At 34.1% G+C, this 27,039-nt stretch overlaps 1 long non-coding RNA gene and 1 pseudogene across 1 annotated transcript; one reads left to right on the top strand and one right to left on the bottom strand.

The window, feature by feature from the left end:
* The first annotated feature begins 920 nt into the window (after nt 1–920).
* On the top strand, nt 921–17,812 carry LOC123593398. Its single transcript, XR_006710301.1, has 3 exons — nt 921–1,320; nt 10,689–10,775; nt 17,702–17,812. It is a non-coding gene; the product is annotated as an uncharacterized LOC123593398 (long non-coding RNA).
* An 8,027-nt stretch (nt 17,813–25,839) lies between these two features.
* On the bottom strand, nt 25,840–26,783 carry LOC123593004 (annotated as a pseudogene).
* Nucleotides 26,784–27,039: the final 256 nt, after the last annotated feature.

The raw sequence follows: 27,039 nt of genomic DNA, 5'->3' as shown, positions 1-27,039 counted from the left end.
CAACCAACAAGCTTAATGAACTCTTATGTTTTAAAAATATTTTCATATGTTTTTTAATGTTATTTCTAGGTATCTAAACCCCATATGTAACCCATATATAACCCCATCTAAACCTATATATAACAATACGTTATAATAACATAGTATATAACACAGCATATAACCATATTATATATAATATATAACACTGCATTTTTGCTATACTTTGGTCTTCTTTAATGGCATGGACTAATATTCAGAACAGTACATGGTTTCTGTGAAGATTTTTAGTCTTCAGCATGATAGAGTAAACTGATTAGTCTTATGTAATAACTTTTGATTTGCTTAGCTGTGTCAAATATTACTATTTTAACCTATTGTTCCTTTCTAGTAGGCATTGGCCTCATATTTTTGTTTTAGCTTCAATAATTTGTGTAATGATATATATCATTATATGTATATGTATGTATATATGTATATACATATATATATCATTACACAAATTTCATACATATGTGTATGTGTGTGTGTGTGTGTGTGTGTGTGTAGTCCAATGCTTTCCCATTGCCTCTTATCTCCACTCCTTCACAATCTGGAATTGTAGCCTAGTTCTACTAGTGGTTACCTTTATAACATTAAATACATTTTTTTCTCAATATCTCAATTACAGGGGTGAAGAAATAATCAAACCAGTCAGGAATCAGGCAAGAAAAGAGAAGCTGCCATAAATGTTTGTAGTAGGGAAGAGTTTTAACATGGGACATTAGAGGCTTACACTGCACTGGAAGTGTGAGTAGGGTGGACAGTGAGGGCAGCAGGTCATTTGGGCTGCTGGTGCCACCAAAGACTCTTAACACTCTTACTGAAGTCACTCTCCAGCATCCCTGCTGCCTGCAGAACAGAAGTAGTTTACTTGCAACTGTTTGGAATTTCAAGAATAGCAGGAAAACTGCCACCAAGTAGCTTAGCTTCCTGTAGCACCTGATTGGGTGACCACAAGAGCCTGCTGTGTGACTGCCTGTGGCTGCCTGTAACTGCCAATGAAATAAGGGCTTTTGCCTGCCTCTTCAGCAAGTTCCTCTCACTGACAGACACTAAACTAGAAGTAAACATTAAAAATGATACTGGGGCATTTGTTTGTAACCTCCTCCCTTGTGATAAAAAGAATAATATAGAAGAGAGAAGTCATGGATGGAGACACTAAGCAAAACCTAATATCACAAATCCCTTAAAAAACAAAGCAGGTGCCTTTTCTCCCTGTCCACCTGAAACTCCTCTTCTTCCTGGAGGGTTATGGGAGGATTCATACATGCTTTCATTGACAAACTACTTTTACATTAGGTAATTTACATTTCAAAAATTCTGTTTATACTTCCACAACTAACTTCACTTTTTAAAGTTTCAAATTCCATCTTTAACTTCATTAATCCCATAATTACAGCCAGTATTTTATTATTTTCCTTCTCCTTTTCCAAGCTGTTTTTATTAAGGTTTGTTTTGTGTTGACTGAATTATATCTTCAGTCATATCTATTTAATGCATAAATTATTTTGTTAAAGATACTGGTAGTGTTTACCCTAGATTTCTGTTTGCTCTTCATGTCTGTAATATTTCATATTACTATAGCTCAGTCTTTTTCCTTATATTGTGTGATTTGATTTTTTTATTTCTCTTGTGTGATGTTCTCAAACTTTTAATTCAAATTGTTAATTCAGATGTTTAGGATATTTTTGTAAACTGTTGCCTCTATTAGGGCTTTTATGTATTTTTTTCCCATTTTGTTCCTAACTCAATTTCTTCTTTTTAACATTTACTTCTGTTGTATTACCATGTCTTCTTTGATAACATTGCATTTAATTTTTTGTATTATTTTTAATTTTGTTAAATAAAGCATACATAGGTAAAGAGCATGCAACTGAATGTACTGCTTAAAATTATTGTGCTTAGTATGAATATTATTATACTCCAGAAGCTTCTTGCATGTCCTATTTTAATCATGATACTTTCTCTTACCTAAAGTTGAGAACAGCAAAACACTATCCTAATTTTATGGCAAATACTCCCATGCATTTCTTTTTCTTTTTTTTTTTTTATGTTTATTTTTGGGAGAGAGAGAGAGTCGGGGAGGAGCAGAGAGAGAGAGGGAGACAGAGAATCTGAAGCAGCCTCCAGGCTCCAAGCTGTGAGCATAGTCTGATGCAAGGCTCGAACTCATGAACCACAAGATCATGACCTGAGCCAAAGACAGATGACTGAGCCACCCAGGCACCACTCCCTTGCATTCCTTATAGTTTTATGAAGCAGAAGAAAATCTACACACCATACAGTATACTAGTATCTCTTAAAAGTCCTGCTAATATAAATGGAATAATTGTGCATTTTTTTCTTTCAACAGTTGTTCTGTATAATTATCAAACTTTCGTTTTCATTGCTGGGCAATATTCCCTTGTTTGAATACACCACGATTTATCCAATTCATTTTTGATGGGCACTTGTGTTGATTCCAGTTTTCAACTTTTATGGAAATTACAGACATAAATATTTTTAGTGTATTCTTGTACAAAATGTGCCTTATTTTCTGTAGGGCCTTCCAACTCAAAGTGTGATCTGTGTAGAAGTATCAGCATCAACCGTGTGCTTGTTAGAAATGAACTAAGAATTACCCAGAATTCATGTTTGGATCTCACTTGAAACAAGAACCCCGAGTAATTAAGACATACATCAAATATGAGAAACACTGCTTTATGATACACTCATAGCAGTGTCACTATATTAGTGTAATTTTATCATTTTCCATGTTATTTTATTTTCAAAGATATGAATTTAATTTTATTTATTAATTTTTGAACCTTTACTTTGGATGGCCTCTATGTGATGGATGGCCACTTACTTAAAGCACCTGAGTCTACAGATCAAAGCTAAAATATAGAGAAAGGATTATAAAAACATAAAATATTTGCTGAGGCATGATCAGGTAAATATAGCACATCTGTGGACTTATTTTAGAAATATAACTCTTCTAGATTTCACTTTTTCTCATTTCATTTTGTCTAGTTGAGAGGTAGGACAGCTAATGGAGATAGAAAATAAAATTGGCATTAGCTCAGTTACTCATGGTCAATAGGCGACAGCACTGTGCCAGCATTTCACTTAGTGGAGGCCTTAAATCAAGTATTTGTGTTATAGGGAAAGCCATTCTGAGTTCTAATGAACCACTGAAAAACCTTTTGGATCATATTTAAGGTAAAATAGGGTAAGGTAAAAACACTCTCTGCATTTTTAAAACTTAATTATAAGACATAGGTTTTTTGTTTGTTTTTTTTACATTTAAAAATGTTTACTAGCAGAATAAAAGGTCCAAAGATCTGGTTTACTAAAGAGAAAAAACAATGTATTAGTGGAAATGTTTTATTCTTTAATCATCCTTTAGAAAGATATGCTGACTATTATAAAACTATTCACTGTGGCTTCTTTAACTTAAAACATGAAATGGCATCTTAGCTGATAAAACTTAACCAGAAATAGCAGCTTGCTCATCAAAACTACCATTCTCTAACATTAGTAAATGAAATCTAGGGCAAGGACAATCATGTAAATGTTAAATTAGGTTGTGCCAATTATACAGAGACTGGAAGGGCTCTCCCATGAATATTTAAATTGTGAAACAGTTCAATTATCAGGAACTCTCAACCTTCTGTTTTCCAACTGCTACCTATCAAGTACCTTTGTTATATTTGTAGGAGGTAGTAGAATTCTGACTTTTGCTATTCCCACATAAGTACAGAAGGAACTGGCTGTTGGAGGAGATGTGTAACAAAGAAAGCTGAGTGAGGGAAATAGTTAAATAAATTAAACTTCAGAAATTTCAGGAGCACCTTGGTGGCTCAGTCGGTTAAGTGTCCGACTTCAGCTCAGGTCATGATCTCATGGTTTGTGGGTTCGAGCCCCATGTCGGACTCTGTGCTGACAGCTCAGAGCCTGGAGCCTGCTTCGGATTCTGTACCTCCTTTCTCTGAATCTCTCTCTCTCTCTCTCTCTCAAAAATAAAAATAAACATTAAAAAAATTTTTTTAAAGAAATTTAAAAATGTCCCACCTAAAAATGTAGTTAAAAACATTGTGGCTTCATGTATATTTGTGAGGTTAGAGAAAAAAAGTCCAAGTGGATTAGTTTTATAATTTGCATTTGTAAGGTTGCACAGGTAGAATTTTCTCTTTAATAGCATTTAGTGATGAAATCAACAGAAACAGACAATTTTTGTATTTTTGGCAAAAATAAACCTGTAATCCTTGTGTCAACCGCACATCAACAACCCCAATATATAATCTTCAAATGCTGGGATAATAAAGGTAATAAGGTTTTTTCAGTAATTTTCCTTATGCCCATGTCTTAATTGAATCTTAACTTCTTAGTTTTCTTAAGTGTTATTTGATATGTAGGGCATTTCTGTCTTGAGCACTGCTTCTCCATGATGCTTCCAGTGTTTCTTCCTAGCACATCCACGGTGACGTCTGACCTGCACTTGTTTCCAGAATCTCACATTAATGGAGAAAGAGGTTTCACATCTCCCTAAAAGTAGGAGATATTTCCAGTAAAACAGACATCAAAAATGTTTGCCTCATTGGAATCTAAGACCTGAATTTTAATATTCTTGCTCTCGATTCTTACAGATAAAATTCTTGTGGAGTCTTAGATTTTTGTTTTGATTTAAAATAATTTTGGGGCGCCTGGGTGGCGCAGTCGGTTAAGCGTCCGACTTCAGCCAGGTCACGATCTCGCGGTCCGTGAGTTCGAGCCCCGCGTCGGGCTCTGGGCTGATGGCTCAGAGCCTGGAGCCTGTTTCCAATTCTGTGTCTCCCTCTCTCTCTGCCCCTCCCCCGTTCATGCTCTGTCTCTCTCTGTCCCAAAAATAAATAAACGTTGAAAAAAAAAATTAAAAAAAAAAATTTTATACAGTCTTGGCCTGATCCACCTATGATGCTGATGATATTTATGGTGAAAGTTTATTTCCCTTTCTGCAGAGGAGATAAATTAAATTTAGGCATTACCTCTTACCTGCACCTGCAGAGCGAGTCATATTTCTTAAGCCAAGAGCAGAGTCTAAAATTGAAATAGAGTCCAGATACACATGCACTAAGTCCAAACTAAGCAGTAATGTGTAAAAGATTGCCAAAGCCAAGTTGGTGATTCATGTGAAAAGAGAAGTAGATTCCAAGAATAGTTTACTATTCCATTTGTAAAAATTTGTCACTAAATCGGACACAGGTATCCATAAAAGAATGGCTACAGAAGCCAGTGCTATTATAAACAGTATTAATTAACAAGAGTAAATTGGCCAGGGATAATTCAGAAATAACAAAAATGACCAGCTGCTTCTGGTTAATATTTGCTACAAAGAACTAAGGATGGAGGAGGTATGTTGCTGTGCACAGGCAAGGAATGGAAAGCTAGGAACTACTTTCTAAATTTTAATTGAAAGGCAGAGATGCTCTGGTGTAAAGCAAAATCCAATCACTTTATAGCAGTGGTACTTACACTGAAGCTGTATATTGGGAAATATGGGAATAATAAAGATCGTTCTGAGGAATAGGTGCTAATTATGTTAAAGATGTGGCCTGGGAATCAGGGTTTTGTTTTATTTTGTTTTTTAAGTTCCCCATAATTTCATTATACAGCAAGGTTAAAACCACTGCTTTATAGGGAGCTCTTAACTTCCAGTAACAAGAAAATACTTTAAAGATAATTTGGAAATTCTCTTAATGTTGTTTCCCTATTAGATTTGGAAATCTAGTCTTCTGATTATAGATTTAAAAATCAGGTGTTAGCTATTAGACGTACTATTGATCACTGATTTATTTAAGTGAGGGAAGAGTGTGCTAATCAAATTTATATGGAATCTGGAGTCAACCTGAATTTTAAAGGAGGTTCTGTTGCAATATGTTTGTGCAAGTCATTTACAATGTTGTGTTTGTTTCTTAATAGTGAAAGGATTCTTAGAGTAATAGCAAGATCGACTTCCTCATGGGGTTGTTGTGAGGTTCATAAAATATATTGTCCATTGAAGTGCTATATAACCTATAAACTTTGGCAAAACATGTTTTATGATTACTGTTGATATCATCATCTTCATGACTAAACAGCTATTATTTTGCAACTGATATTATTCGGATTTTCACTGAAATATTCATCATTACACTTTAACATTTTAGAAACATCTAGTTTAGTGCATTCTATAAGAATGAAGATATTCATGAGGAACATTCAGACTTTTAAATATCAAATATGATGTTACAATTTACAAAAAAATCTACATATATTGTTTATAGGTTGATTACTTTTGTCAAATGTATAACTTGAGTTATCACAACAGCAATAAATTGTGGAACATTTATATCTCTTCAGAATATTTTTTTCTTTTGCACTCAATTTCCCCTCCTCCAAGCAACCACTGATTTGATTTTGATCACAGTTAACTTTTCTTATTTTAGAATTCCACAAAATAGAAACATCTTTTGTGTATTGTTTTGTGTCTACATTCTTTTACTCGGCAGAATGTCTGTGAGATTCATCCACGTTGTTGCATGTATCAGTCGTTTGCTCTATTTTGTTATTGCATGTTTTTCTCTTGTACTAATAAACCAGAATAACCTTTCAACTTGCCTTGTGATGAGAATTCAGGTTGTTTTCTTTTTTTTTTTTTTTTTTTTTTTTTTTTTTGCTATTTCCAATGAACCTGTTATGAACAATCGCTTCTAAGTCTTTTTGTTAGCATATATTTGTCTTTATCATACATAAATTCCTAGAAATGGAATCTGTGGGTGATACATTATGTGCATGCTCAAACTTTAAACTACCAAACTGTTTGTCAAAGTAGTTGCACCATTCTACATTCCTACCAGCAATGTATTCGAATTCCAGGTGCTCCATCCTCAACAACACTTGATATTCCTGCCATCTTTATTCTTTTCATGATTCTTGTGGGGATGAAATATCACAGTGTCATTTGAATTAGCATTCTTATGACAATAATTTATAGTAAGCATCTTCACTTGTGCTCATTGGCCATTTGTATTTGTTCATTTTTGAAGTGTCTATTAAAGTTTTACCCACATTTCAAGAGTTGTTTTATTATTGAGTTATAAGAATTGTTCATATATTCTGAATACAAATCTTCTATTTAATATATATAATACAAATAATTACTTCCAATCCATGACTTGCCTTTTAACTTTCTTGAAAATGTGTTTTTAACAAGAGAGTATTTTCTTTTTGATGAAATAAACCTCCTTGTGGGAAAGTTCTCAAATATGAATTTAAAGTATTTAATAGATAGGTACAAGGCAAAATACACTTTGTATTTTAACCGTCAGTCAGTTTTGGTAAGCTGTCTCTCAGAGATTTTGTGTGCTACATCTAAGTTATAGAATTTATTGACATACAGTTGTTCATAATGTTTCTTCATATTCTTTTATTGTCTGAAAGAATTATAGTGATAAATGCACTTTCATTTTGGATATTGGTAATTTGTGTCTTTTTTTGTTGTATTATTTTACTACTGTTAGGTATGAGATTATCATTTTACTATGGATTTAAAAACTAGCTTTAGTCTTGGTGATTTCTTTATTGTTCTTGTGTTTTTTATTTCATTGATTTACTATTATCCTTATTGCTTTTCTCTACTTGAATAACTGAATTAAAACTTTTAATCTTTTCTGATAAATGTATATATATAATATATGTATTTATATGTCAGAAATACATATATAATGTGTATATATATTTAGGCTTTAAAGATATAATTTCCACACTAAGCAGTGATTTATCTGCATCCATCCCACAAATTTTTAAATGTTGTAGTTCCATTGTTACATAATTTGATATATTGCACTAATACAATCAATTCAAAGTATTTTTCAATTTCTTTGTGATTTCCTTTTTGATTCAGCAGATATTCATTGTGTTTCAATGTCCAAATGGGACATATTTGTTATTTTCCAGATACATATCTGCTATTGATATCCAATTAAATGTCTTTGAAGTCAAAAGTTCTGCTATGTAAGATTGCAATTGAAAATTCTTTCTTGATGTAATATCTGTGTGCAATGAAAAATAATGTATATTTGGAAGCTTTTAGGTGTTATTAGTCTGTAAATATTAATTATGGTAATTTGTTTGAGAGTATTTTTAATATAAATTTGTATGCTTACTAATTTTCTTTCTACTTGTCTTGTTAATTACTGAGAAAGTTGTATTAAAATGTTTTTTGCATCTAGAATTGAGATCAAGTGAGTTACATATAAATAGCCATAGATGCAATTTTAAAGAATTGGGAACCATTTGAATAGGTATGTACTAAGTTTTAATTATAGGAAAAATTATAGCAATGATTATTAGATTTTTAAATTTGATAAAGATAGCTCCAACTTAATTTGGGAGATAATTCACTAGTGGAGATAAAGTTTGGACAGAAATTGGAACCAGATACATCTCAAGGAGGAAATGTCAACAGTCCAACAAAAGTAATAAATGTTGAATTAAGGTAGAAAATGGATAAAGGAAAACATGTGACATGATATATTTACAAAATAATATTGGACTGGCTTGATGACAAATTACTGAGAGGGATGTGTCTAAAATATTGATATTGATTAATACAGGTTTTAAAACATACTATCGTAACAAGTGGCGAGGCTACTGAGCAGAGAGGAAGAATCAGCTTGTGGGGAATGGGGAGTACAGGGAAGATTATAGGTGTCTGTTGTACCTATTGGATAGATTTAGGACTAGAGAATATTTAATAGTTGAGAGGATCAGAGGCTTAGACCAGAACTCAGTAAGATTTCATATATATAAACACACACACACACACAGATGTATATATGTGCAAAAATACATTCATATATATTGTATATATAACATCCTCAGAGTGTGTTTATAATGTGTGTATCCACTCTGGGGATGCTGAGTTAGTCCAGAAATGGGAGTAAAAAGAGTTTTCAGAAGGAGATATGCAGAATTAGATATGCAGATATGCAGAATTAGAGTTCAATTGTGAAATCTAAGGGAAGAGGACCTTCAAAATGAAGAGGGCTATTAAAAGATACAAATTATTCATTGCCAAGCAAGAAGAAAGGTAAAAATGAGGTTTTTGGTATTGAATTTAAAATCTTACTGGTTATTTCATCAAGCCAGGATCAAATGAGGAAATAAGTCTTCATTACTATGTATTCTATCTTTCTTGATTCATTAGGTCTCTTGTCGATTAACAGGGTATGTTGCTCAGTGTAGAAAGAGGTTCCTTAGCAACTGACTACTTTAGCTACTGAAATGTGTCTAGGCCTTGGAATTCTGTCAGAAGGGGAATGCCTGCAAATCATAGAAAGGAATGAACCATAACCAGGAGAATACTACATTTTGGTACTATGTTTTTTATATGGTGTTCACAAATAGCAGGTAAAATGGGTGCGTGTGTGTGTGTGTTCTATAACCATACAAGTGTACAGCTTGCAGTTTGTAAAAACAGTTGTGATGTTACCTTAGCCTTCCATATGTTTAACTAAATAATAGAATTTTAACACCCAACAATTTGGGAGTATCACCTCCAGAAAATGGTATCTTTAAATAGAAGCCATAAGTTGAATGCTCATTGGTAAAACCCATATTTTTACAAGTAGTTAGAAAACTTCATCAAGATAAGTTAGTTAATGAAATATCAGGGCTAAATACTGGTGTTTTTTCACTTTTATTTCATTGCTTTTTATTTTAATTATGTTAAATAAAGCCTAAGAGGAGGGCAATTGAATCCCTGATGTCCTTCCAAATATTTTCTGATAAACTAAACACTGCTAAGTGGTATTTGAAAACATATTTAAAGTGATATTTATATTTACTAAGTGACATCTGAGATCAGATAATTTGTTGGAAGTGGAGTAGATTAGCCTAGGGGATAGTAGATATTTGTCTCTAAGGAAATATTAGCTATAGGAATGAAGTTAAGGAATCAAACTGTGATTTTAATTGAAAGTGAAACAAGAGCATGCAGCTTTTCAAAAAAAATGAGCTATGTTATTGAGTATATTTGAGCAATCTTGTTAGGGTTTTATCTTAGTCTCATAACTGTATCTTTGTTGTGTGATTTCCAAGGCAATTTAGATTAAGAAAAATTATATGTTAGAGATAACTACCTGGATATTTTAGGATGTTAACATATCTGAACGAAACTTTTTTTTTCTCAAAACATCTAATGTATGCGTTCTTTGGGGCTTTCTGCCTAAATGTAAGCATATATTAAATGATGGTGCTTTTTTGCATTTAACATCATCCTACTTTGCTGCAATTATTAGATTCTAAATAGATTTTGAAAATTGTTCATTCTAAAGAGAGGCCAGTGTTGGATACCTAAATTGTGTTTTGTTTTCTCTACAAAATTGATGGCCTTGTATCTGGTTAATTCACTTAATTTTTGTTGAGCCAAATTTTTCCAGAAGTTACTTAGGGTAGCTTACGTTAGAGGAGATGGAACAGTAACATGAAAAACTGTTTAATCCAGAGAAAACGAAAATAACAAATAGGAAGAGTGAGGTGTCAAATACTGAGGTATAGTAGCTGATGATGGCTATGCAAATACATAAAATCCTAGCAAGGATAAGGGGATTAATGTTTTTAATATAAGTGATTCATTTATGCATCCCCACCACCCTGTTTTACAGACAACAAATGGAGGTACCCTGCGGCAGTGGTGATGGGAAAGGATTTGAATCAGTCAACCTGACACCAGAGTCACTGCTCCTTCCACTGTAATGTGACGAATGCTCCCTCCCCAACTGTTCTCAATAGCTTTAATTTGACTTGCTTTAATATATAATGCCAACTAATAGATTTCCATGGTTGATAAAAACTTCACAGTCGTTGAAGACATTTCTGGAAACTTCTTTCAACCTCTCCATTATCTTGAGAGTGTTGGGGCCTCAGAAAACGGAAACTTGGAGCACTTGAACATGACATGCTAAATGTCACATGTGTAGATAGTGACTGAAGAACAGTTCTTGAGTTTCTGATCCTCAGCAAAGTAGCTTGTTAACAGGAGTGAAAACTGAAATGGAATCAACCTGATAATCAGATGGTATATTCTTCATCAGGTCATTTGATGTTGTACAGCTGTGAGTGTTCAGTGAAAGAACAAGTAGGCATATAGATCACAAAATGACTACTTTTAAATGCCCAGAGCAGATTTTTATTGTGTGAAATGATGGCAGAGGAAACAGGAAGATAAAGAAGAAAGGTAGTTTCTAAAGTTAAATGTAGTAAGTTTAGTTGTATGCAGAATATCTGAAAGTTAATATGAAAAAAAAATCCAGTTATCTAGGACTCTATAGCAATTCTCCACTCCCCCTCAGCACACCTTTTCTTTCTTCCATTGCATAGAAAATCGTCAGACACGGCTCGGAATTTTTTACCAAGTCCTCAGGTTGATAAAAGCCAAAGAAAATTGATTTAGTATTCAGAGGTATAAACTGATTATCTCTTCAAATCCCCTATAAAAGATGAGCTAGATAATTCATGGGGCCCAGGATAAGATGATAATTCAGGATTCTTTCAGTCAAAAATGATTAATAATTTCAAAAGTGACAAAAAAGCATTAAACTGATCACAGGGCCCTGAATGACTGTACAGGTTGTATGCCCATGTAGGTGGCCCTGTTATTTTTTTTTTTTTTAATGCTCATTTTATTTATTTATTTTTGAGAAAGAGAGTGAGAGAGAGAGAGAGAGAGAGAGAGAGAGAGAATGCAGTGGAGGGGCAGAGAGACAGGGAAATAGAATCCCAAGCAGGCTCTGTGCTGCTGACAGCATGGAGCCCCATGTGGGGCTCGATCTCACAAACACTGAGAAATGACCTGAGCTGTCCCTGTAAGTTTTCCTTATTAACTAGATTTTCCATTACACACACACACACACACACACACACACACACCTTTCCCTACATTTTACTCACCCTGTAAAAGAGACATCTTTAGTGTTGAGACATTGTACATTTTACTGATTAAAGAAAGCAAAGCTGCATTCAAATTTATCGTGTAAGGACACAGAATCAAGAAAGTGATTATAAATCTCTGTTCCCCCTTCGTTATAATTCAATATTACATGTAAGTTTCCTTAATTTATCATCTTCTTAGAGCCCAGGCTCTGAAATTTCCTTCATTTGGATCTATCTCTTCCTTTGTCTAAGGTCACTGCTTTATTTGTAGAGCACTTTTCATTCATTGTCAGCAGAAATTACCACTATCTTCAAATCTCCTGTTTCTAGGAATGCACATCTTACTAATATTCTCTTCAAGAGACTCTATTCAGTGACTACATGTTTGTTCATTCTTGAGTTAAAAGGCTTCTTGGGGAAGGAAATTCAAAGGAACATAGAATCTACCATTAATGTTTCGTGAAGTAGGTCACAAAACTACATGAAATCCATGTAATAATCCCTTATAGTTTTCATTTTGAATAGCTAATGATAGGTTCTAATAAACCTAAAAAATAAATAGCATTACCAAAAGCAAATAAGATTCCACTCTCATCTACGGTGAAAAGATTGAAAGTGCTTTGTTCCCATGACAATATCAAGACAAAGTCAAATTAAAACCATCTCTATTTATCATGACAGTGTGTTGTACAGAGAAAAATCTCAAAAAATATATAATAGCATTACTACAATTAATAAGTTTATCAAGTTAGTAGGGTACAAGGTTAATGTACAAAAGTAACTTTTACATTAGTAGCGAAAAATTTGTAATTAAAAAAATTAAAACATGATTTACTCTATCCCTAAAAGACATAAAATACCTATGTACAAATCCAACAAAATGTGTACAGTTTAAGATGCTAAAAACTACAGAACAAATATGAGTCATAGAACACCTAAGCAAATGGAAGTATTTAATCAGTTTATGGATTGCAGAGGATACTAAGATGTCAAATCTTCTAAAATGGAACTATAAATTCAACTTTAATTTTATTAATCTTCTCTATTTTTCTATAGTTTTTTTCAGTTATTTTATCTCTAATACATATAATTTCCTTTTCCCTGCTTATCTTGGGTTCAGTTTGCTCTTTACGTTCTAATTTCTAAGAGTGAAAAACTAGCTTATTAATTTGAAATTCTTCTTTTTTTAAAGTTTATTTATTTATTTTGACGGGGAGGGAAGTGCACACAAGTTGGGGAGGGGCAGAGAGATGGGGAGAGAAAAAATCCCAAGAAGGCTCTTCACTGTCAGCACAGAGCCCGATGCAGAGCTTGAACTCATGAACCACGAGATCATGGCCTGAGCCAAAATCAAACGTCAGACACTTAACTGACTGAGCACCCAGGTGCCCCTGAAATTCTTCTTTTACTATAAGGATTTAGAGCTATAAATGTCAGTATATACTCATGTATATTTATGTACATTTATTTTATAATCCAATACTACTTTATTTTTTCCCTCAAAAAGTTGTATAAGGCATTCAAAGAAACAATACAGTATGGCCCATGTACATGAGGAAAAAGGGAATCAATTGAAATTGTCTTTGTGGAAACCCACAAATTGGATTTACTAAACAAGAACTTTAAATGAGCTATTTTAAATATGTTTAAAGAAGTGAGAAAGTGTAGAAATGATGTCTTATCAAATAGAGAATATCAACAAAGAGATATAAACTATAAAAATAGAAATTCTGGAGCTGAAAATTATAACAACTATAATGAAATATTAACTAGAGAAGCACAGAAATGGTTGAAACAGACAGAAAAATCAGTGAACTTGAAAACAGTCAGTTGTGATCATCCAATTTGAGGAGAATGGAAAAAGGAATAAAGAAAAAAAGAAAAAAACCTCATAGATTTGTGAAACACCATCAAATATCCTATCATATGCATAATAGGAGATTTAAGTAGAGAGAAGAAAGAGAAAAGGAACGAATATTTTAAGAAGCAATGTTTAAAACTTCACAAATTACAATCATCTACACATCCAGATGCTTGAACAAGACAACTCCAAAGAGATCAACACTTAGACACATCATAATCAAATGGTCAAAAACCAAAGACAGAGAGAACCTTGAAAGTAGAGATAAGTGACTCCTCATCTCACACATGCAAATCATCCTGAATAACATTAACAGCTGATTGTCATCAGAAACCTCTGATCATCTGGAGGACTGAGGTCATGGAATAACCCGAGTGATGAAAGAAAAAGATTAACAACAAAGGATTCTATATCTGGCAGAACTCTCCCTCAAAAATGAAGATGTGGTGCTGGAGTGGTTCAATGGGTTAGAATCCGACTCTTGATTTCGGCTCAGGTCATGATCTCACGGTTGGTGAGACTGAGCCTCATGTCAGGCTCTGCGCTGTGCTGACAGTGTAGAGCCTGCTTGAGACTCTCTCTCTTTCCCTCTCTCTCTCTCTCTCTCTGCGTCTCCCTCACTCATGCTCGTTCTTCTTCTCTCTCTCTCTAAATATATATATTTTTAAATGAAGGAGCTATCAAGACATTTATAAATAAGCAAAAACTGAGAGTTCACTGCTATCATACCTGCCATAAAAGAAACAATAAAAGTAGTCCTTCAAGATGAAATAAAAATATACTAGACAGTACCCTGAATCTACATGAAGAAACAAAGAACACCAGTAAAGGTAAAACAGTAAATAGATAATAAATATAAAATATAATTTATTTTTTTATGTGTAAATTTTTTTCCAATCTGATTTAAAGGCAACTTCATGAAGCAATAATTACAAATCTATATTGATGGACACACAATGAATAAAGGTGTAATTTGTGAACATAACAGCATAAAGGAAGGTAGGGTATGGAGCTATACAAGAGCAAAGATTTTATATACTATTGAATTATTAATCCTAAGTTGATTATCATAAATTAAGATGGTAATTGTATTTCCCAGGGAGATGATAAAGCAAATCTCAAAAATATATAATAAAATAAATAAGGGAATTAAAATGGTATATTAAAATTATTTAACACAAAACAAGGCAGAAGTGGAGGAAATGAACAAAAAAAAGACATAAAATATATAGAAAATACAGCAAAATGACAGAACTAAGTCCTCATCAGAAATTACAATAAATAAAATGATTTAAACTCTTCAATTACAAGACAGAGATTGGCAGAATAGAGTTGTTGTTTTTTCAAACATACTGTTTATAGATTTGCTTTATATAGAGACATAAATTAATTGTATGTGATACTTTTCTTTAATGCCTGAATCTTCAGTAAAGTTATTGAATAACTGCCATCAAAAGCTTTCTATGAAAAAGGGAGAGGTTTCCATTGGTGAGTAAGAATCATCAGTTTGCAGACTGTAATAAGCATAGAAAGATATAAAGTTCACTATGTGAATGTAAGTTCAGTCACTTAAATTGTTGTTGTTGTTGTTTTTAAGATTTTCATTTCCCCAGATCGTACCTTAAATTTCCAAGAATCAAGGAAGACCAAGACAGCTATATAAGGTTTTCCCTTCTGTGTCTTAGAGAATTTTGAATATTTTTATTAGGTGAGATGACCATGTCCTAGTATCAGAGAAATACATCTTCAACCATTTGTTTAAATTAATATTGATAAATTTTAAAATGTCCCAACTATTGTGGTTGTGACTGTCTGAGATGTTTTTGAAAAGAATAAGGCACTGGTGTCAGCCCAATCATATTCTATATTAATTAGGCACAAAAAGTGAAAGACAAAGGAGGAAGATATACAGAGAGAGAGAAACTGATTCTATCAGGTGAATGATAAAAAAAAAATCAGCACTGAGAAGGACATGAGGAAGTAAACAATTATTAGAGGAAGTGTTGTCTCTATAACATAGTTTTCTTTATTTCAAGATGTCTGCTTTTTCTCATAAGGTCACACCGGCATTGATCATTTATAAAAATATTAATAGTAGTTTAAACCTAGAGGCTAGATTTGAAAGTGAGAACCTGATAGAAATTTTAAATGGAAGAAGAAACAGGTAGTCTTTCTTCAGAGGGTAAATGCTTGATAAGCAATGTTTGTCAAGTTTCATTACTTCTCATAAATAGCTGAACTGGTTTCAGTGTTGTTGGAAGTTTGGGGCAAACAGTCGAGGATAACAATTAATTGGTCAACTATAAGGAACACACAAGAAAGAGTAGAAATATTTAAGGAAAATAACTGTTAAGATAATTAAGAGTCTATTAATTGTATCTCTATACATATGGTCTACCATGACACATTCATATCATTATGTTGCCTTAGGAATAAAATGAAATCAATATTATTGATTTAGATGAATTCAATTTGAATTGTGGAATTATCAGGCTTCTGGTGAGTTTCTTTCTTCATGGAGCCTTCTTCTCCTGGTTGCAATGAGGTTATTAAATTGTATGAATGAGTAAATGCTCATCTTATTTAAAGTTTGGTACTGAACTAATGCTACTTTATTAACATTTTCCTTCTCAAATCTGAAATATATCTTCAGGTCTCAGATTATCTTGGAATCTAAAGGCTGAAATCCACGACAATTTTGACTTTCCTTTTTTTTTTTTAATTTATTTTTTTATTACATTTCTTTATTTTTGAGAGGCAGAGAGACACAGAGCATGAGTGGGGGAGGGGCACAGAGAGAGTGGGAGACACAGAATCTGAAGCAGGCTCCAGGCTCTGAGCTGTCAGCACTGAGCCTGATTTGGGGTTCAAACCCAGGATCCATAAGATCATGACCTGAGCCGAAGTTGGACCCTCAACTGACTGAGCCACCCAGGTGCCCCTTAACTTTCTAATTCATAGCACTACGTGAATGCAGAACAACAGGATAATCTTCTTACTCAAACCTTTGGATTCATAACTTGTCTTGTACTCGGCTTTATCCTAAGTGTACTTCTCCTAGAACACAATAAATACTATGCATTGTTCCTTTAATTTTTCCTAGTTCATCCACTATGATCTATTTTGACCACAGATATAAGGACCACTTTAAAGACTGACCTTAGCAATAATTTATTAAAGATATTCTATACACAAAGCATGTTACATACTGAAAAGATTGAGCAAATATGACCTCCACAGTTCTTGAGCAATTACAATTTAGATAGAGATACAAATATGTACAGGGGTAAGTTTAATGTTGTCAATAAATGCACCTGATATAGATAATACAGGGAATGGGAGCAGATAGAAAAAACATTTAACTGTAACTACTGGGATGGGGGTTGGGGAAATCTTGGCAATTATGAAAACTTCCTAGTGGAAATGACATCTAAGTTGAAGCCTAAAGTATGAATTGAAATTAGCCAGATGGAATAAGTCATAAAAAACACACGAACACAGGAAATAACATGCCTGAATGCCTGGAAGTAAGAGAAAACATTAGATGTTAGAGGAACTGAATACAACTTTATGTGCTGTAGCATACTATGTGTGTGTGTGTGTGTGTGTGTGTGTGTGTGGGCGCACACATGTGTGTATGTGTGCATATGTGTGCATTTGCGTGTGTGTGTGCATCTATGTTCGTGTGTGTGTGTGTGTGTGTGTGTGTGTGTGTAATGTTTAGTCAGGAAACTATAAAAGTAAACAGAGACCAAGTCAAATTCATTAAAAAAAAAATCACTCTTGAACATTGCAACAAAATGGCTCACAGACTTAGGCCACACATCCCAAATCTTTCTTCCTCAAATTGTAACTACCACATTTAATCTTGTTCCTTAACAACAGGATTCTAAGATGGTCCTATTCTCACCCTCTACAGAAGGCAAAGCTTGAAAAAGGAAAACCCAGATGTTCATGTAAAAAAAAAAAAAAAAAAAAAAAACAAGAAAAGCAGAAAAATGGCAAGTACCCTCTGTTAACACACTATCTTACCTGCTCCTTATGTATTACTAACATGGCTTCTCTGAATAGTGTGTATCAAGAAAAGAAAATGTGTTTTCAGGGTTTACCATCAAATCAAATCACAAATTTAATTTCCAACAAGCTCAAGGAATAGAAAGTTCTGCTTACTAAAAAAAAAGGTAGCAAAAAACATATACTTACATATAGATAATGCATTATGAAATTATATGTAAGGCATGTTTTCTTTATTTATTTAGAAAATCACCTTCAATGAAGTACTATTATTTAATTGTCAGTTGCGTTATGGAACAAAACAAATGTTTCAATACACTTTTCTGGGCCCCTTTATAAAACGTTGTCTAAATATCCCACTTTGCTTTTGGTGGAAAGACCTAGACCAATTTATTTGGATTTCTGTCTTTCTAAAATGACTATGTAATTTTGATATTATATATTCAAATTAATATTTTTTCTTCTTTTTGTAATCCTGAAAAAGTAACATTAAAAATCTTTTATTAATTTGTCAGCACTTTGGGAAATGGTGGAAATCAACACGCAAATGATTTTAAGTGCTTGTTTTGGGTTATTGATGTTTATTAAGGAAAATAAATCATATTTAGTAAATGTCTTAAAAAAGACAACACAGCTCTTGAAAGAAGAGTCCAGCTATTCAGTTTTATAATTTAAGTTATTGTAGAGGAATGTGGTAGGGACTAATAAAGTATATTTCTATTGTTTAATAAGTTCCCCAGACACATTCAAGGTATAGATTTTACAGGTATAAATTTATTTCACTTTGCTCTATGGGATTGTTAGGGTCTTAAATATGGGTTGTTCTATATTTAAACACTCCACTAAATATTTCAATATTATGGGTGGGTAAATTAAAAGATTTTTTTTTGCAAAATTTTTAGCTCCTAAAGTAGAGAACTATATAAAGAATTAAAAACAAAACCAAAGCATAAAACAAATATAAACCCCATCAAAGCCCATAAGGTAATACCTCTCACCTGAACACCTTTAATAATTCATGGCCAATGTGGACCTATCTTTTGTAGTTGCCCTCCCTCCTTTGAATCCCTCATTTCTCATATTCTTTTTAATGCGGTAGCTTTTACACAGGAAAAAAAGTCTATTCTTTAAGACAGTGCTCAGTATTTCAAGTCTTCTCCCTAAAGACTTAGAAATACCCATGATTTCAGAAAAAGAGATCAGAGATCACTTCCCAAAGTATTAACCAGACCAGTAATTTCGGTAGAACACTTTTCTCCCCTAAAATAGCTGGGAGGCAGTGCACTTTAGTAGGAAAACACTAGGCTAGTTGTCAAGGGACATGAGATCTCATTTCAGGTTAAGAATAATAGAATTTGTGTCTTTGTCTCAATACTTTTTTTTTCTATTTTTACCCTCATGGGTTTTATTGGTAGAGTATATTTCCAGCTTGTTAAAATAGATTTGAAAATGGTTTAGTAGAAATATCCGTAAGTAGTACAGCTTGCACATAGATTAATTTGAACACATAGATGCTGAGAGTTTTAATTTTGTCGTGATTAATTTTTGGGCTTTCAGAATAACTATTTTCTACTGCTCTGAGCCATTCATTTCAGGCTTAGACTAATCAGCCATGGACATATGAGGGCTGTGATTGACAACTAAGCATTTTTATTTGCAAAGGATTAAAATGCATTCTTTCTTAATTAAGTAAAAAAAGAATTTATTAATAGGACATTTAGAAAATCACTCAAATGATATAGATATTGAAGAGAAAGTTCAGAAGAGGGGCAATAGTATAGGGATGCAAAAGTCATGCCACGACACCAGTCCACTGAGGAAACCAGTGCCACCAAGGGAGACTAAAACCATAGGTTACTCCATTGTCACTGCTTTTCCTGGAAACTGGATATTTCCTGGGAACTGCTGCTTCCTTCTAAATCCATTCTTTCTGTTTTTCTCATCACTGCCTCCTAATTTAGAGTCTTGAACAGACACAGACAAGTATCTGAGTCTGAGTGATGCTTGAAGGCCTCTTGCTGAAATGATGATACCTGAAACCTAGGAAGCTGACATTTTTTGTCAAAAAAGGAGCATTGCTGTTGCATTATTACCATTTGAAAACCCATTGTGTCTTTAATTATGGGCTGCTAGTGACACGTTAGGGTCCAAACTATTAAGGTATTGGCATGATAGTAGTTTTTAAGGCACTGAATGGCATTTACATGTATAATTTACATGTATAATTTATATAATTAAATTTTTTTTTCAACGTTTATTTATTTTTGGGACAGAGAGAGACAGAGCATGAACGGGGGAGGGGCAGAGAGAGAGGGAGACACAGAATCGGAAACAGGCTCCAGGCTCCGAGCCATCAGCCCAGAGCCCGACGCGGGGCTCGAACTCACGGACCGCGAGATCGGGACCTGGCTGAAGTCGGACGCTTAACCGACTGCGCCACCCAGGCGCCCCTATAATTTATATAATTAACATCAAGAAAATGTATAAATATGTAAGTTCTATAAAGCAATTTATTATAGGATATAAAACAGGAATGATACATTTTTAGCTCAATAAAGGTAACAATTCCATAAGCTATATCATTTTTAGAAGAGAAAATGCTGTTCACCCATTTTCCATTTTTAATAGAAAAGAACGTTATTTGTTATTCTATCTTCCTCCTTCATTAATATTTGTCCTAATAACAAATAATTTTAATTGATACTAGGGTTAAATATTAAAAAAAGATGTCTTACTCTATGCATTCTGAGTATAATTCTACCGTATTCATTTGGTGGTGAAATATATTTTTGTCAAAATTTATTTACCACTGGTGGCTTTTAATCATCAGATCATGACACATGTTGAGCATAAGTAAAACTTGAGTTGTGACATATGGCTAATGGTACTTCTCGAATAAATAACATGGCATCTTTTCTTTCTTTTTTTTTTTTTTTAAATTTTTTTTTTCAATGTTTATTTATTTTTGGGACAGAGAGAGACAGAGCATGAACGGGATAGGGGCAGAGAGAGAGGGAGACACAGAATCGGAAACAGGCTCCAGGCTCTGAGCCATCAGCCCAGAGCCTGATGCGGGGCTCGAACTCACGGATCGCGAGATCGTGACCTGGCTGAAGTCGGACGCTTAACCGACTGCGCCACCCAGGCGCCCCATATGGCATCTTTTCTACAGTAAAGTACTAAGGAAAGAAATGGAGGGCTGAGGAACAGGGAGAGCATTGAAGATTTCAATAAGGATGAAAGGGATTCTTTGTCTTCCCATACACAAGAGAAAAGAAAGAGACACAGAAAGAATTATGGACAAGGATTAAAAAAAAATGACTTTTTCTCTTGAAAAAGATAGTGTGAGTGAGGATGGTGCCCTGGTCAGAAATAGGATAGATGAGTAGTTGTTTGTAATCTTTATTTTCCTGGATATATGTAAGTAAAGAAAACCAGCCAAAGACATAGCACCATTGCTAGAAGGGGAGAAAATGGAAAATAATGATTCCTCAAGTATTGAGGCAAAAAAAAGTCCTGATATTCTGATTTTTATCAAGAGTCCTAGGAAAGATGAGAGACTATAAAGAGGAGTAAGTTCTCACTGAGGTCACTTCTGCCCCACTAGGGAATTAGAGTGCGGATTAGGTAAATGGATTCTGTAGGATGGAGTTACTTAAAATTTTTCACTGTCCAGATACACAGTTGATATTACCTTAGATATTAATTATATAGGTTTTCTGTTACTTAGAATTTTAATATGCTTTTACAACAACAAAAACAAGGCTCACTGCATTAGCAGCCCTTTCCAGAAAGGCTGAGAAAAAGGAAGTAAGAAAACAAAGCAGTGGGAATTCCACAAAATTAATTTACTAGATTGTTTATCAGAACTTTTAAGGATGATGTTGTGACATCACAACATATAATTTTATAGGTTAAGAGGACACCTCAAATTGAAGTTGAAGTTCATTCACAACCTAAGAATAGTGAATGAAAGGTAATAAAACATGCCATGTGTTATCAAAGACCAGGACTTCCCCAGATAGGAAAGCAAAGATAATGAAAGTAGAACAGGTGAACTACTGGAACCAGAATTAGGCCTTAACAATGCACTTTATATGTCACAAGCTGCAGAGGTATGTTTTCTTGTGTTCTGCAGTTGAGTAATACTTTTATTTCCCTGGTATTCTTAGGCAGCCATTATTGGTGGCATTCAAACTGTCATTACCAATGGGTTTTAGTGAAGTTTTTACCTTCAGGAAGCTGTCACTAAAAACCAGACCAGATAAAAGATTTATTAAGTGATGTGAATTTCCTTTTTTTTTTCTATTAGTGTTTATGTTAGACTCAATCCAGTATCATTTGGTTGACTACAGAGCTTAAAACCACTCAGATCTGAACCCTTCAAATTCCCATCATCAGTAGCTTTTTATTGCTCTATTGAAAGATGTTGTTGTTAACAGGTTTTGCCCTTGACCAAAGTGATACACCAATTCAGCATTTCGAGTCCGTAGACTGTATTTGAAATCTTCTTCAACCAATTAACAAAACAGAGAATTTCATTCTATCTAATATTGTTTGACATTGTTCCTTTTTCTCACTCTGAAAAAAAAATTTAAAACAAGAACAAATTTAAACCCCAAACAAAATTAGATGGCCAAGTTGAATTACTGCATTTTAGAGGGGACCACAATTGTACTGAAGTATGACATGTAAAAGACAGTTTAGAGTTCAAGTAATGTGTTTCAAAATGACCAAAGCTATGTAATCCCCACTCAGGTCAAAATACAGACCATGTAGATTAATTTGATTTCTACCATCATAAGATTAATCTTGAACTTAATTTAAGTGCAATTATACCAAATGTTCACTTTGATGTCTGGTTTCTTTTACTTAAAATTATGTTTGTGAGATTTGTTTATGTTTTATTTGTTGTAACAATTTGTTTTTGTCACTGTACAGTATTCCAATGAATGAATATGTGAATAAGCCACATTTTAATTATTAATTTTACCAGTGAGGAACATTTGGGTAGTTTACATTTTGAAATCATTGGAGAAAAATTTTCAATTAACATTCTTGTATATGTCTTTTGCTACACATATGTAATGCACACAGAGAATGCATATGTCAGTTTTTATTGGCATTAATAGACAGTTTTCCAAAGTAATTATGCATTGATCATTCCAGAATGATATGAGAGATCAGTTGCTTTTCATTGTTATGTATGCTCTTATATTTCAATATTTCTTGTGCTGCACACCTTTGCAAACTTTATTTTTTGATAAAAATACATTTAAAATTTGTTAATGTTTCTTTATTTTTGAGAGATAGAGACAGAGTTCGAGCAGAGGAGGGACAGAGAGAGAGGGAGACACGGAATCTGAAGCAGGCTCCAGGCTCTGAGTTGTCAGCACAGAGCCCAACATGGGGCTTGAACTCACAAACCGTGAGATCGTGACCTGAGCCGAAGTTGGTCGCTTAACTAACTGAGCCACCCAGCAGCCCCAGATAAAAAATATTTTTGATAAAAAACATTCCTAAACTGTAAGATTTGAATGTGCATATGTGGGCTACTAAAGGAAAAGATTCTTAAATGTGACTGAACAAAAATAGAGTCATGGTTGAATAGTAAAGAAGTATTATCTATCCTTTAATGAACTTTGTAACCAGAAATAGCCCTAGCTAAAAAGCAGAAAAAAACCCAGAGAGTATAAGACTGCCCTCAGATAAGTCAGAGTGTATCCTTGTCTTATAGCAAACAAGGGCCAGTAAAGGGGTTAACATTTCTCCACATAAAACTTAAGACAGTAATTATGGTCTTTATCGATGTTTTAGTATAATGAGATGCACAGAAATATTATTTATAATTTTACATTTCAGTCTATAACTTAGATATAAAAAGCAGTTTCATGGTACATTTTTTCATGAAAGGAAAATAATGCCTGTTATATTTTAACAGTGAACATCCTGAGGTTTTTTTTTTTTTTTTAGTCTCAAAATGAGAAATATTTGAGAAAAGAGAAAATTTGATTTTATCTCAAATTTATAGAAGATGAGATATTAGAATGAAACCAGAATAACAGAAAAAAACCCTGACATATTAAGAAATATTAGAGTTTAATATCATATTTCACCTTAGCAATATATAACTAGTATTTACAAAAAAATCAACTATTGGTTTATTTAAAAAGTGGCACTATTTACTTTTCTACATACAAGATTGTGATATCATATAGTTCATTTCCTATTTGAGATAAGACTGACAAAGCTGAGAAAAAGGGAAACATCCTGCAATTTAAACAGAATATATTTCTGTTCTACTTAAGGATATTATAGATGTAACATAATAGCATAAAGAGAATCTCCTTTGAGAGAACAGCAGTTATAAATAGTGAAAATAGTTAATGGTTACAGTTATATATTACAGAGGGTGCAGATTAAGTAGACAAGGCTCTGGGCTGGGCTTTGAAGGATGGAATCCTATTTGTATGTCAGAAATTATTTTATTTTGTGACCTTGAACAAGCTGCTTAAATTCACTGCCTCATAATTTTCCATAAGCATAATGAGTTTAGCAGTACTTGTTCTTCCATTCTAAAGATTGATTGGAATGCTCTTTCAGAAGAGTGATTGTATATTAATCTCATTAGTGTTATTTTTAGTATTTCATGTCTTCTCCATAGTATACTTGTATGAAAATACTTCAACAAGACTTTCCAGGAAAGATCTAACACTAATAGTCTGTGGTATCATAAATGATAAGAGTTGATGTTCACCTTAATACTTGTAGAACTAATAATAGAATCAGCCATGAATGATTTAAACAGTAATTCTGTTCATTAAATTAAACAGTTCATTTCCCAAATTTTATGCTTCATAGAAATTGTTTTTCTGCCTAATCAATCCTGTCATCAACTGAGCAATTAACTTGCCCATGGATATTCTGGGTGTTGATCTGTCATGAGCATTAGGTTTCCTTCCAAAAGATTAAATAGTATAGTTAAAAAAATCTATATCTCTGCAATTATGTTTCCTCACAAGGAATCAATAACAGCAATGACTTGACCACTTATTTGGAGATATTTCCATAAAGTATCTCATTTAATGTTATTTTCTTGTATAAAAGAATAAAACATTGCCTCATTAATAATAGGTATACGTCTTAGAATATGCTTTTTTTTTAATAATGTTATAGTCCATATTCTTTTTAAACATTTTTAAAAATATTTATTTATTCTTGAGACAGAGAGAGACAGAGCACGAGTGGGGGAGGGCAGAGAGAGAGAGATACACAGAATCTGAAACAGGCTCCACACTCTGAGCTGTCAGCACAGAACCTGACACGGGGCTCAAACCCACGAACCGTGAGATCATGACCTGAGCTGAAGTTGGATGCCCAGCTGACTGAGCTACCCAGGCGCCCCTAGGTCTTAGAATATTCTTAACACAAACTTAAATATTTTGAAAGATATATGTATCGCTGAAAAATAGTGTGAGGCTGAAAGATAGCAACCCTGAAGCTCAGTTGGCTATGGGTTCAGCTCCAATCTTATTCCTATTGCTTAAATTTGAGACATCAATAGAAACATTTTAGACTAATAATGCTTATTTCTCAGGACTCTACAATGTTTATATGTAAACTGTCCAATTTGTTCTAAGTAGAGGAAAATGTTTTCTTTACAATTCTAGTTTCAAAATTTGAAGATTTGATAGAGTCTAAAATGAAATTCAGGTCCATGTTTTAAAAATTTTTAATGTTTATTATTTTTGAGAGAGGCAGAGATAGAATGCTAGTGGGTTAGGGGCAGAGAGAGAGGGAGACACAGAATCAGAAACAGGCTCCAGGCTCTGACCTGTCAGCACACAGCCCGATGCGGGGCTCGAACTCATGAGCTGCGAGATCATGACCTGAGTTGAAGTCGGACTCTCAACCCACTGAGCCACCCAGTTACCCCCATTTTTTTTTAACAAACAGTTTATTTTCCATCAACCTTCTTTCCATTTTGTATGCCTTTGTGGAAGAACAGCTTAAGACCACTCAGTGGTTGTTCCTGCCCATTCAGTGGCTAGTGGCTAGAGGAGTGGGAGTTGCAGACCATTCCTCAGTGGCAGGCTGAGCACTCCTGTCTTCAGTAGGGAACTGCTGAATAGGCACAGAGGGCACCTGGATGCCTTCAGACCAGTCTGGGACTTAAGGTTGAGTGGCCGTGAACTCAGGAGCTGGAGCAGTACATTCATCCTGAAATTCCTCTTTGATCACAGCCTTTCCAGCAGTGGCCTGCTCTTCCTTTTCAATCTCTTCAGGATGTCTGTAGAAGTAGAGATCAGGCATGACCTCCCTTGGGTGTTCACGGGCAATAGTGCCATGCATGCGCTGAACTTCCCAGGCTAGCATCCACATCAGACAGACCCACTAAGTGAGCTCCCTTGCTGTTGCAAGTGATGGCGATGTCCACAGAGTACAGACGAGAGTCTGTGTTACACAGAGCGATGGTAGGCAGGTTAACATAAGACACCTCTGTGAGAGGCTGGTGGTCAGCCTTGGGATCAGTAACCACCAGAAGTCTCAGCTTCCAGAAAGCTGCCTGGATATGGTTAGTGTAGGTTCCAGAAATGAAGCAGCCAGCAATCAGAGTGGCTCCAGTAGTAGCAGCAAACTTGAGCACAGCTTGCTGGCCAGTATTCCTGGATAATATGACACTGACATCAGGCAGGTTTTCATTGGCAATAGTGGCATGAGCTACCAACAGAAGCCTTTCCCAGGTTCTCTTCAGATGTATGATGCAGGCACCATCACTTTTCCTTTTGTAGATGTGCTGTTCCATTTGGAAGTCAAGGTTGTTGCCACCTAAGTGGGTTCCTGCTACAAGTAATTTAAGGACATCCTCCTCCTTCATTGTGAAAGTTTCCCTTTGAGTTAACCAGGGGATGAAGAACAATGCCGTATGGACACCTCCTTGGGTAGCACAGAAAGGTTAGGTCTATTCTCAACTTCTGTGCATTGTTAATGGTATTTAATCACATTCGTTTTACTTTTTTTGAAGGGGACAGTTTATTTCTCTAACGTGTAGCACACAATGTGAGAATAGATAACTAAGAACTCTGAGTGGAGAATGAATAGATGGATGTGTTTCCAGGTTTGCTTACAACAGATATGTTCTAGAGTCACAAAGAACCATCTTTCTTTCTTTACAATTTATTTGATATTACTTTCATATTTTAAAACCC

This window comes from Leopardus geoffroyi, chromosome D4, assembly GCF_018350155.1.
Source record: "Leopardus geoffroyi isolate Oge1 chromosome D4, O.geoffroyi_Oge1_pat1.0, whole genome shotgun sequence".
NCBI lineage: Eukaryota > Metazoa > Chordata > Mammalia > Carnivora > Felidae > Leopardus > Leopardus geoffroyi.
Note: the sequence above shows the minus strand (reverse complement) of the source record. Positions and strands in the feature narration are given on the sequence as shown.